Source organism: Mus caroli, chromosome 3, assembly GCF_900094665.2.
Source record: "Mus caroli chromosome 3, CAROLI_EIJ_v1.1, whole genome shotgun sequence".
Lineage (NCBI taxonomy): Eukaryota > Metazoa > Chordata > Mammalia > Rodentia > Muridae > Mus > Mus caroli.
In genome coordinates this window covers 33180059-33193052 of record NC_034572.1, presented here as the reverse complement: position 1 = coordinate 33193052, position 12994 = coordinate 33180059, and the positions used below count along the sequence as shown (strand labels likewise).

At 41.1% G+C, this 12994-nt stretch overlaps 1 long non-coding RNA gene across 1 annotated transcript in view; it reads right to left on the bottom strand.

The window, feature by feature from the left end:
- LOC110291989 overlaps positions 1-11147 on the bottom strand; it is a 22679-nt gene extending 11532 nt beyond the window's left edge. The window contains exons 1-3 of the long non-coding RNA XR_002377629.1: positions 10974-11147; positions 7957-7988; positions 6863-7061 (exon numbers count right to left, since the gene is read on the bottom strand). This is a non-coding gene — a long non-coding RNA (uncharacterized LOC110291989). The remainder of the gene's footprint in view (positions 1-6862; positions 7062-7956; positions 7989-10973) is intronic.
- Positions 11148-12994: the final 1847 nt, after the last annotated feature.

Genomic DNA, 12994 nt, shown 5'->3' with positions numbered 1-12994 from the left:
TTAAGATCCTGTGGCGGGTGTTGTGGGTAGCTGGCGAGTGTCAGCCGACCCTGCGCCCTAGCTACCCGGGTGCTTTTCTGACCAGAAGAGCAGTTATTCATGTTCACACCTGGGTTTTATATTTATAAAATCTGAATGCTTAGGCATTAGATATAATAGCTATCAAAGCCAGATATCTTAGGATACTTTTATAATGTTTAATGGAACTATGGACATTACTTTCTATGTAGAACTTAAAAATATCATCTTAATGAACAAGAAATATTGATAAGGTATTTTTTCCACTTCTAGCAGCTCTTTCATATGCTCTGATATTTGCTGGTCAGTCATAAAGAAAAGAGCCGTTAATCTGAGTAGCACGTAAGAGCTGAGGGTTAATGATAACATGTGTTAATAAGAAAAAATGAAATAACAGAATCTTTATTTTATATTTTATAAATGCAGATTAAAATTTTTACACACAATAAATGTTGTCTTCACTAGTCACTTTAAAATACAAAGTGCAAACGTACCCTGTGTGTAACCCCAGCACTTGGGGCAGAGATATCAGGTCCCCCTAGCCAAAATATTGAGCTCCAGGCTCAGGAAGAGGTCCAGCTCAAAAAAATGTGGAGGATAATAAAGGAAGACATTCAACATTAGCCTTTGGCCTACATACATGCATACACACATACACACATGCACATACACACATACACACACACATACACACATGCACATACACACATGCACATACACACATACACACATGTACATGTACATATACGAGAGCACACAATACATAAATCCTATAAGTTGCAGCCTAAGTCTGTATAAATTATTTTTAATACTGTAGTGATGCAGCCTAAGTCTGTATAAATTATTTTTATACTGTAGTTTTATACTAATATTTTTACGGCTGACTATAAATGGTTCATTTGTAAAACCAGCTGCTATTCTGATCTTGGTATTCAGAGTCCAAGTCAGAGCTGGGTCTATATGGTAGCTTATACCTTTAGTGCTGTCTTTCAGGTAAAAGAGGCAGGTTAGAGCTCTGTGAATTTAAGGCTAGCCTGGTCAACATTGTGAATTCCAGGCCAGCCACAGTTATATAGTAAGACCTTATCTCAAAGGAAAAAAAAAAGAGACTAATTTTTAATTTAATGACAAGTCATTCTTTCCTAGAGTAAGCTGATGTAATAGCATGGCTGCTGGTGTGGAGTCCCTGTTAAAGAGACTCTCCTTGTCATACATGAATTTACAAGCAAGTTTCTTCACTCTGTGGCCTTTGATTTAATGGTTTCTTATGACCGTGCTCCTCTTACCTTACTCTGAAGTTAAAGTTGTTCAGTGTTCTGTTGAGATTACACTATAGTTTCTCATATTCACACAACTGTACTTTGGAAATAGGGTACCTTCTAAAGAATTTTATATCTATAAATGTGCTAAGATGTTAATCTTCATAAAAGTGTTTTTTTCATTTCAAAATATCATAGTTTCAAAGATATACCAAAGAAAAATTTATAGCACTTCCTTATAGAAAACCAGGGCAAAGCTTACATTTAGCAAAAATCATAACGTATTATAATGTTCCCACTATGTGGAAAGTAAACAAATGAGCAATTTTCAGGTGAACAGAACCATCTCTTTAGCTGATATTAAATTTATGATAAAAAGAATCACAAGTGAGGATCGTAGGGTCAAGGGTGAGGAGGACACAACATCTGTTCCAACATCACTGGGAATAACTGGGACCAGCAGGATCCAGGGACACAGGAGCCCTGCCCGACCTGTGGCTCGGGTTCCTTCCAGTCTGTCCCTGTTAACCTTGGGTACAAACTTCACAGCCAGTCCCACAACACCCAGAGGAGGCTCATCTCCCAGGTGCTTTAATATGCCCAGGATCATGAGATCAGAGGTAAGGAGGACACAACATTTCTTCTAAAACCACCAGGACTAATGGGGACCGGTAGGATCCGGGGACACAGGAACCCCGTCTGACCAGTGGCTCGGGTTCCATCTGGTCTGCACCAGGTTTACCTTGGGCACTAACTTTACAGCCAGTCTCACAACACCCAGAGGAGGCTCCACTCCCACGTGCTCTAACACACCCAGAATCCCAGGATCCCAGGATCCCAGGAGCTTGGTCACACCAGGATCTCAGGGTCCCAGAGGCAGCTTGACTCCCCCAGAAACTCTGACACACACAGTACCTCAGGATCATAGGATCACAGAATCACAGGATCACAGAGATAGCTGGACTCTGAAGGGTTCTGACACAACCAGGATTACAGGAAGGACAGATATAACGAGGGCAGGTAGCACTAGAGATAATCAGATGGCTGGAGGTAAGAGTAAGAACATAAACAACAGAAACCAAGGTTACTTGGCATCGTCAGAACCCAATTCTTCCAACAAAGCAAGTCCTAGATACACCATCACACTGGAAAAGCAAGATTCAGATCTAAAATCACTTCTCATGACAATGATAGAGGACTTTAAGAAGGACATAAATAACTCCCTTAAAGAAATACAGGAGAACATAGGTAAACAGCTAAACGCACTTAAAGAGGAAACACAAAAAAATCCCTTAAAGAATTACAGGAAAACACAATCAAACAGGTGAAGGAAATAAACAAAACCATCCAATGTGGGAAGCCATTCCGGGCTCCCTGGCCAGCCGGACGAAAATCTGCTCCAGGCTGTAAACAAGCCCATGTTTGATGGATGGCACACCCTTAATCTCTGATTGGCTGAGCAAGCCTGCCTGGTGAGGTGATGTGACCTGTGGTGATTGGTGGGGGCGTGGTTGTGGCTGGAGTGGAGAAAAACACTTGTAACCAGAGAGGCTGGGGGATTTGAAGAAAGAAGCTGCCTGAGTAAAACTGCTTTAAGAAGAACTGGTGGTTGCATTTTGCTTGCTGGTCGAGTTGGACGCAATAATCCAAGATCTAAAAATGGGAATAGAAACAATAAAGAAATCACAAAGGGAGACAACCCTGGAGTTAGAAAACCTAGGAAAGAGATGAGGAGCCATTGATGCAAGCATCACCAACAGAATACAAGAGATAGAAGAGAGAATCTCAGGAGCAGAAGATACCTTAGAAAATATTAACACAACAATCAAAGAAAATGCAAAATGCAGAAAGCTCGTAACCCAAAACATCCAGGAAATCCAGGACACAATGAGAAGATCAAACCTAAGAATAATAAGTATAGAAGAGAGCAAAGATTCCCAAATTAAAGGGCCAATAAATATCTTCAACAAAATTATAGGAAAAAAACTTCCTGACCCAAAGAAAGAGAAGCCCATGAACATACAAGAAGCCTACAGAACTTCAAATAGACTGGACCAGAAAAGAAATTCCTCCCATCACATAATAATCAAAATACCAAATGCACTAAACAAAGAATATTAAAAACAGTAAGGGAAAAAGGTCAAGTAACATATAAAGGCAGAATTACACCAGACTTTTCACCAGAGATTATGAAAGCCAGAAGGTCCTGGGCAGATGTCATACAAACCCAAAGAGAACACAAATGACAGCCCAGGTTACTATATCCAGCAAAACTCTCAATTACCATAGAGGAAGAAACCAAGATATTCCATGACAAAGCCAAATTTACATATCTTTCCACAAATCCAGCCCTACAACGGGTAGCAGATGGAAAACACAAACACAAGGAGGGAAACTATACCCTAGAAAAAGCAAGAAAGTAATCTTTCAACAAACCCAAAGAAGATAGCCACACAGGCAGAATTACACCTCTAACAACAAAAATCACAGGAAGCAAGAGTAACTTTTCCTTAATATCTCTTAACATCAATGGACTCAATTCCCAAATAAAAAGACATACACTAACATACTGGATACCTAAACAGGACCCAGCATTTTGCTGCATACAGAAACTGTGCCTCAGTGACAAAGACAGACACTACCTCAGAGTAGTGTCTTAGGCAAATGGATGTATCTGGAGGCTATCATCTTGAGTGAGGTAACCAAATCACAAAAGAACACACATGATATGCACTCACTGATAAGTGGATATTAGCTCAAAAACTCCAAATAGCCAAGATACAATTCACAGACCACATGAAGCTTAAGAAGAAGGAAGATCAAGGTGTGGGTGCTTCATTCCTTCTTAGAAGGAGAACCAAATATTCACAGGAGTAAGTATGGAGATAAAGTGTAGAGCAGAGACTGAAGGAAATGCCACCCAGAGACTGTCCCACCTTGGGACTCATCCCATATACAATTACCATATTGTGGATGCCAACAAGTGCATGCTGAATGGAGCCTGATATGGCTGTCTCCTGAGAGGCCCTGCCAGATCCTTACAAATAGAGATGGATGCTCTCAGCCAACCATTGGACTGAGCATGGGGGTCCCCAATAGAGGAGTTAGAGAAGGGACTGAAGGAGTTGAAGGGGTTTGCAACCCCATAGGAATAACAACAATATCAATGAATTAGGCCCCCCAGAGCTCCCAGGGACTAAGCCATCAATCAAGGAGTACACATGGCTCCAGCTGCATATGTAGCAGAGGATGGCCATGTCAGGCATCAATGGAAGGAAAGGTCCTTGGTCCTATAAAGGGTCAATAGATGCCCCAGTGTAGGGAAATTGAAGGCGGGGAGGTGGGAGTGGGGGGATGGGTGGAGGAACACTCTCATAGAAGCAGGATGAGGGAGGATGGGATAGGGGTTTCCAGGAGGGAGGAAACCAGGAAAGGGGATAACATTGCAAATGTAAATAAATAAAATATCCAATAAAAAATTTTTTTGGTACATTAAAAAAAAAAAAAAGGACCACAAGTAACACTTGCATGTACTTCTGAAAGTGTGGTTTTACATTTGGAGTTGTAAAAATCTGATAAAACAGATTTTTCATTTTCTTGAGACAAGAATATAACAATGTGTTGAAGGTGTTGCTCTGCATAGTTGGATTTTTATCACACCAGGGAATGACTGCTTTCTCACTGGCAATGGGCTGGACAGCCGTGATTTTCTGCAGATTTCTTGTTCCACTGTTATCTTCTTGGCTCGTCTTCAAAGGTGGTCCCAAGTAGAGTTCAAAACTCAAATCATGACATCTCTCCCCAACCCAGAAAAGAGATGCAATCTCTGTGGTGAATCCAGGTAGGAGGTAATCAGAGTGGGTGAAGGAGAAGACAGGTGGCAGTTGCTTTTGGTCACCTCCAGGAAGCCACTGTCCACTGGAAGAATGCAAAATGTACCTTCCACTGACTCTATCTGACAAATTGCAGAAGCTATTCAATTGTTGATTCAACGGTTTCCCTTAAGAGTTACAGCTTTGGTAAAGTCAGGTTTCCCTACCTCTGAGCCAAGAACCTACCAATTTCTGTACTGGATTCAATGTTGAAACTACATATAAATCACAAATCAAATTGGCTTCAGTGGGAAGAAGACACTTTCCACCCTGTGTTATGGTGCCCAGATTCAAACTGGTTAGGGTTAGTTGTGTCTTCAGCTCATACAAGAATTTCACCCCATTTTCAAAATTGGAATAAGGAGATGTGTATGTTTCAAAACAAATCAATGATGTGGGGGAGGGGTGAGAGGCTATAAATTGTCCTAAGACAAACCAAGTTCATTTTTTTTTCAAGGTGACATTAATTCTTCAAACATTGTCTTAACCCGTCAGTGGGTGATCCTCAGAAGGCAGTGGGGTACTTATGCTGGTGTCAGTGTATCATGTCCCTTTCATCTTGCTGACATACATAACACCTCTAACATAAATTTAGAAAATGTTCATGATGGTAAGTGTGGTTGCACAGGCAGGAAAAAAAAAGCATTCTAATGCCCTAGGTCCCTTTAAAGGGTCACTTCTGAGGACATTTAACCCCCTATTGTTCTGGCAAATCAAGTCATGTGACAATATAGATTAGAGGTGTTAAAGAAATGCTGACCTGTATTTAATGGTTTTAGTTTAATCCTTAAATTATACACTAAGCATTATTTTTTACATTTTTTTTGGTCATGTTCTTTTTCTTCTTTTAAAAAACAAATTAGCCATGTGTTATAATAATGTCTCAGTGTAATTAATGTAAATATGGTGTGTGGAAGCATTCAAGAGGAAGGCAAGAAAACACCATCCAAATTAAAATGTGGCAAAACAAAAAGCCCAATGATAAGACTCTATAGTGATTTCTACAACACCCCTTCCTCCCCTTCACCCCAAAAGCCAATCTATGTTTAGATTATTAAAATGATTTAAGTCCCCATTTCAGAAAAACCATTTTCAAGTTTAAGATCACATACTTATTTTTTCCTTTTCTTATTTAGATCTAGATAAATGTGGCTGGAAGCCTTAAGCAGTGTATTTCCTACTTCCTAAAGTGTAGACTATGAATCTGTCCAACATACAAAAATCATTGGAGTTACTAATGAATCTGTCATTGTATCATCCCAGTTATTTCAAATGTCTTAAATGGGGGAACAATTGATGATGAAGATGGTCCCCACATCTTCACAACCTGGACAGTATCAAAGCAGCCCTCTCTATGCATGGATAAGGGGAACAGTATCAAAGCAGCCCTCTCTATGCATGCTCAGCATGCAAAGCTGGTTTGTGAATGTGTCAGGTGTCCACTTTCATTCTCTCTCTAGCTACATATTTTCTGAACAATCTGAACATGTCAGGTCCTGTTTTGGGTTCTGGGAATAAGTGGTAATCACAACATATGAGAAAGTTCTATCATCTCATGGAGTCTACAGTCTTGTGAGGGAGTGACACACCTAAAAGTGCTGATTAGGGTTAGAGGAAAAGGGAGTTGTATGTCCTTGTGTGCCTGAATTTTTTGTGTATGAGACACAGTCGATTTTACAGGAAGAGTTCACTGAGAATGAATTTGAGGAGTACCTGCATTGCTGAAGAGTAAGGCACGTTGGCACCTGTTTTCAGAGTCTTTCTGGAGTCTTGAGCAAGGAGCTGGATGCCTAAGATGCTGGGGAAGACTTCTGAGAGGTCATGGTAGTAGATGAAAGCAATAATGGCTTATTTCAGCTTAGGAGATACTTGGCTATTAAGCTATGTAGTCAGTGATGGGACGTGGAAGAGGCTGGTAGGAAGAAAGAAGTATTTCTAAGACTATTTTGAAAACAGAATTGAACCAAATATGAAACAATGAAAATGCATTATAGTTTCTTTTGGGTGAAATGCTGTTACTACTATAACTGAAGAAGAATGAAAAATGAAGAATTAAATATTTTGGGACAGAAAAAGAATGCTGGACTGTGCCTTACCAAGCATTGTCCTAGCAGTTGTGGCAACTTCAGCTGAGTGACCCTGAGCGATATCCTTTTACAACTCGAGCTTTATTGACAAGTGGTGTTGGCTAGAGCAGTGCCAAGCACAGTCACTGATTTTTAAATAAAGTTTTATTTGAACCAAAGATGATCCAGTTGTTTGGCTATTGTCTCTGGCTAATTTTGTATCACAGTAGCCAACGTCACTCAGAGACTTGGTAGAAGAGTATATGCTTGCTGAGTCTTGAACTAGGAGATCAAGGAAGAGTGAAATTAGGTGGAGTTTAAGGGAATCTGGAATTTGTTTAGTAAGCCTATCAGAGCAGGCAGCTAGTCTGAGGTGGGGAGAAATGGCTGTGGTCCTGCATCCTGAAGATTCCTAAAAGAACACACTCCTCCCATTACCTTTATTAACCAAGAGGGAAAAGCACGTAACTTAAACATACACATTTCCTCATTTTGCCATACTAATCATTCATTTATCGATAGGTTTGTGTGTTCATTTACTCTTTTGGTTTTAACTCATTTGTGTATAAGCGTGGGCTTAAAAACAAGTTTGAATGATGTAATAGAATGTAAAGAATACAAGATTGTATATTTTATTACTTTAGTTCATTTTCATTTCTCCCTTTGATTAAAATGAAGTAAAATACATGTAAAGTTACAAAATTAAAAATAAATTAATAAAAGGCTTAAGTAAACACATACCCGTTACTCTTGGATCTCACTCTGATTTGGAGCTGTGAAAGGCACAAAGTCAAGATGAAAGTGTCAGGAAAGGCAAAGATATAGATCATCCAGAGATTAGTGTTCACTGTTTGGTTGCTTTGGTCTGGGTTTGATTGCTTCGGTCTATTTGATGGAGTGTGCACACACTTCATGAAGAAAAGTGAAGAAACAATACAAAGAAGGTAGGAATGGCAAACGACCTTTACAGCTCTGCCTTCCACACTTCTAAATAGCCATGGGCTCAGTAGAAGGTCTAGGGTCTAAATGTCCCCAGGGCTCCTGAGGGACCACTAGAGCCATCTGTCATCTTGTTCAAGTTTTCCCTTCTAATCTCTCAAATCTCCACTTAAAGTTTAAGTTCTGGAAATTTTCTTAAACTTTTATTCATTAAACCGTGAATTTGTCTTCCCATTTTGTAAACTATCTAAGTTAGTGAATGTCCTTTACTGCATATAAGAAAACAAACAGACCTTGCACAAAACTGTAATAAAACAAACAAAATGTGAATATATATATTGGCCTCCTAGAGTATGCAATGAGCAACTGAGAATAAATAGTCTCTTCCTTCTGACTCAAGTATTTTTGTTCTGGACCAGCAGGAAGCAAGCTACCGAGTTCCTGTTTCTACACAATTAGGAAATGAAAGGAAGGCAGATAAAATCAGGGCAAGGGGGGATGTGAGCAGCATGGCAAGAAAGAAAATGACTTATACAAGTCCACAAAAGAAACACCATTTAAAACCAACTCTGAAAGGTGGACAAGTGGGGCTTTGGTTTCTGTCAGCTTAAAACAAATGGCAGCCACCAACTGACTGCTGTCACCTCCAAGGCTCTGGTTTTACTAATACAGTGGTTTATAATAGTGCTGGGTTCTTTCATTTCTTCCTTCAGTAATTCCATATTTAAGGGAGTCAGGTTGTACTTTTGGAATCAAGGGCTAAAATCCTAGAGAAGGCTGCAATCATTTTCATCATCATAATCTACTATCATCAAAAGTGTTTATCAGTGTAGCAGTGAATCACTGCAAGGTGCAGGGGTTCTAAATCCAAAGTATAAATCATAAAACAGTATTCCATATTGGCTGTACTCTTTATGTTACATCGTCCTTGGTACAACTACCTTTTGGTTTAGACAAGAGGCTTGCTTTTTCTATACAAAAAGGATGTTCTAAATTGCAGATTGTGTGAAGATGATTTCTACCCAGGGTCCCCAGGAAGTTCTAAATTAAGCAGAACTAACAGATGGTCTAGTTAATATTTTCTCTGAAAAGACCCTGAAGAAACAAACCTCAAATCGAAATGTGCTTGTGTCAAAAATAACACTGAGATTTTGGGTTTCAGGATATTGGGTCTTGCAGGCAGACGTGCAGGTGATGCAGGGGGGCCAAGAGATATTTGACTTTTTTTTCAAGCAGTTATTTGCTTATGGTTTTCTGAACCTCTGCTCACATTAAAAATGTTTCTCTCATAATTCATGATGTTGCTAATTTAGATGATTGAAATCTACTTCTTGTTTCTCTTGCTGACATCTCTAAACATTACTTTCTAAATTGAAGGCAGCAATGGCACACACTGCTTCTTGAATGGCTTATGTGTGTTTGTTCTCCTTAGGTTTTCTCTCATTCCTATTTTATCACCAGAAATGACTCCAAACAGCCCATGGGGACTCCACACTGACTGCAGTAGTTATTGTCTCATAACCCTTTATTTACTCATTTGATAATGAGGATGCCATGTTTCCTTCTGTCTTCATTCCAAGAATCCTGATGATCTTCACCCTCAGTCACTTGGTTTTCTAACCTATATACCTTTTTCTTGATAATCAGCTGGCAGCCATGTACCCTCACCTTGCCTTGCTTCCACACCGTCAGAAAATGACTCCACTGGTGCCTCATTTTTAATCTCCTGATGATAAATTTTCTACCAGTTGGGGAGCCCTTGGGCTTTTTTTTTTTTTTTTTTTTTTCACTCTGAGTGGAGACCTTTCTTCAATGGATTTTCCTGTCAATGGTTCTGGAATTCAAGAAAACTCAAAGCCTCCCTCCCTGCTCAGTTATCTCCTCTCCACATTGTTTCATCCAGAATCCTGGTCCTTGGCACTCCCACGAGCATCCTTGTGTTCCCATGCTGTACCTCATACCATTTCAATCAACCAGCATCTGGTCTCGTAGGATGCATCTCACCTGATTTCTCAAGTGGCTGCTGTAGCTCTCAGTGGGAACTGCCCTTCAAGGTTCTTATGACTTTATTTGAAATCAAAGTAAGGTTTTACTCTAAGCAAAAATTCTTTCAGCCAGCACCTGACTCACTTCATGCTCCCCAGTGTCACCTCTCTCTCCCAGTTTTTGTCTGCTTTCTGCTTTCCCCTGTCACTCACTGTGGTCCAGATTTGAGTACCACCCTATCACATTTGAGCATGTCTGCTGAGACAAGAGCTCAACCAATGTTATTTTGCTCTATCAGTAGTTTCTCATAAGTGTTGCCAGTGGGTGGTGGGATAAGTGTGGCTTGTGGGGTGGGAGAGAAGAAAGAGGGAGAGAACAAAAGAAACCTCCCACTTCTGTTTCCTTATGCCTTTCTTCTTCATAACAGGGTCACCTTCCTGAGTCAACCCAGTGGTGCTTCCTCACCTGGTGGCAAGTGTGTTAACCCCAACAGCAATTGAGTTCTGGCGGCCAACATAGGCCAGCTTTATCTCAGGGATTCAGACCTCATCCCCAGCCTCTGACTCTACCTTCTAAACAGTTAGTTCATTAGTCTCTCCTTCAGATCAGAGAAGACATCTGATCCAGGTGGGCCTCCATCTCAATGGACAGCAGTGCTGTGGGGGCCACCTCAGAATTCTTTTCTGGCTTTTTCAGATCATTACTGAGATAGATTCATTCAACATTAGCCATTCTTCAGTTACATTCTCTCTGATTAAATAGCAGGCATGATTTTTGCCTCCTAATTGGATCTGAGGGGACACACAGTTTCCAGGGGATTCCCCTTTACTCACCGAGTATAGAAGCTGGTGGTTGGTTAGAAGAGAGTTGACATCCCTCTTACTGGCAGATGCTGTGTACACAGGAGTCGACCACCCCATACTCCACTCCTGCATAAGAGAAGCCCAGCTCCCAGTGCTCTAGACCCCATCTCAGGATCAGTCAAGATACTGCCCTCCACCCCCACATAGGAGAGTCTCAGCCCCCAGTACCCCAGACCCTATCTCAGGCATCACTCCGCACACCCATTGTGATGGTTTGAATGAATAGGTTTGGCCCCCATAGACTCATACTTTGAATGCATGGCCCATGGGGAGTGGCACTATTAGGAGGAGTCTCCTTGTCAGAGTATGTGTGAAAGTTGAAGGAAGTATGTCACTGTGCCAGGGAGCTTTAAGTTCTACCCAGTGTGGAATCAGAGTCTCCTCCTGGTAGAACTCCTGGCTCCTCTAGCACCATGTTGGTCTGCATGCTGCCTTTCTTCCTGTCATGATAATAATAGACTAAATCTATGAAACTATAAACCAGCTCCAATGAAATGTTTGCCTTTGCAACAGACACCTTGGTCTTGCTGTTTCTTTACAGCAACAAAACCATATAGAGAACCTCAGATCCTAGTACCCTAGACCCTGTCTTAGTGTCTGACAAATGTTGTGCTTCCAAGGCTTATCCAGGAGCCCCATGGAGCTTGTGAGCTCCATTAGCTGCAGAGGAGGAGCTACTCAACATGGGGAATGCAAATAATCTTGAACCCTGGGGAAAAGGATCCGCAACATGGTGGCCTCAAGCTTCTTCCTTTCTTCGTGATGAAGTCTAAATGAGGTAGGACTTTTGGAGGTGACTGGGTCATGAAAACAGTGAAGTCAGTGCTCTCAAAAAGACTCCAGATAGACCCCAGTGGTGTCTTCTGCCCTGTCTCCTCTGTGTATGTTCAGTGGCATGCAAGCATGTTAGGAAAAGAGTCCTGGCTGTGAGTCTAATGTCTCCTTGATCTTAGAAAGGTATGAAACTGCGAGGAGTTGTGTACATTTCTTTTGTTTGGACATTGCCTTGTCCAGAGTATTTGGGTACAGTAGTCCAAATGAACTTGGATGAGATACTGTTATTTGTTTGTTTGTTTGTTCATTTGGGTTTTTTTTCCATATAGGGTCTCACTCTGTGGTCCAGGCTGTTTCAGAACTCAGTATGGAGCTGAAGCCAACCTTAAACTCATAGCATTCCTTCTGCCTCCGTGTCCTTCCTGATTGTTGGGATTACACGTGTGAGTGATCCTACACAGACTGGCTGGCTTTTAGGCAACAGGAAATCATAAATCTATTTCTTTAGGGTGTCATAATACCTCTACATGGTATCTCTGATACCAAGGTTATGCTTGAGAAACTGAGGCTTACGACGGCTGTGTTCATTCTGACCAGCATCATCTGGCTAGTGAGCAAGATGCCAAGCCTGAGCCTTCCCCACCAGCCAGGCTGTCCAAATGCGAAGTCACCCCTTTCCTCCTCCCAGTCACATTGTCAAATAGGTTAGGATTTTATGAAGATTTAGGACTTCTCATTCATCAGAGTAGTTGTTCAGCTGTTACTGGGATTCAAGTAGTTGTATCCTTAGAAACTAAAGGTGACACTTTTCAGTAGGCAGGATTTTACATTTGCTAACAGTCATATTTAATATGTATATACTTATATTTTAAAGACCATTTTATCTTCTTATGACCCTTTGGACATTGGAGTTGATATTGGAAATAAGCAATCATTTATTCATAGATTTTAAAAAAATACAACTTTTGTTGACTCTGAGTTTTGTATGATACACCCCAGTCCTGCTCATCTCCCTGTCCCCTCATATCTGCTCATTGCCCTGGCAACCTCCCCTGTGGTCTCCCTTCCCCCACCTGCTTGAACCTGCTTGCTCAAGGGTGGAGTTTCCTGCTCATTCGTTCTGCCGCGCCCACTGCTGGACCCTGTCGGCTTTGCTGCTTGGAGACACACGTGTTCGTCCTGCTACTGGACCCCGAGTTACTTGGCGGGAAATTGGG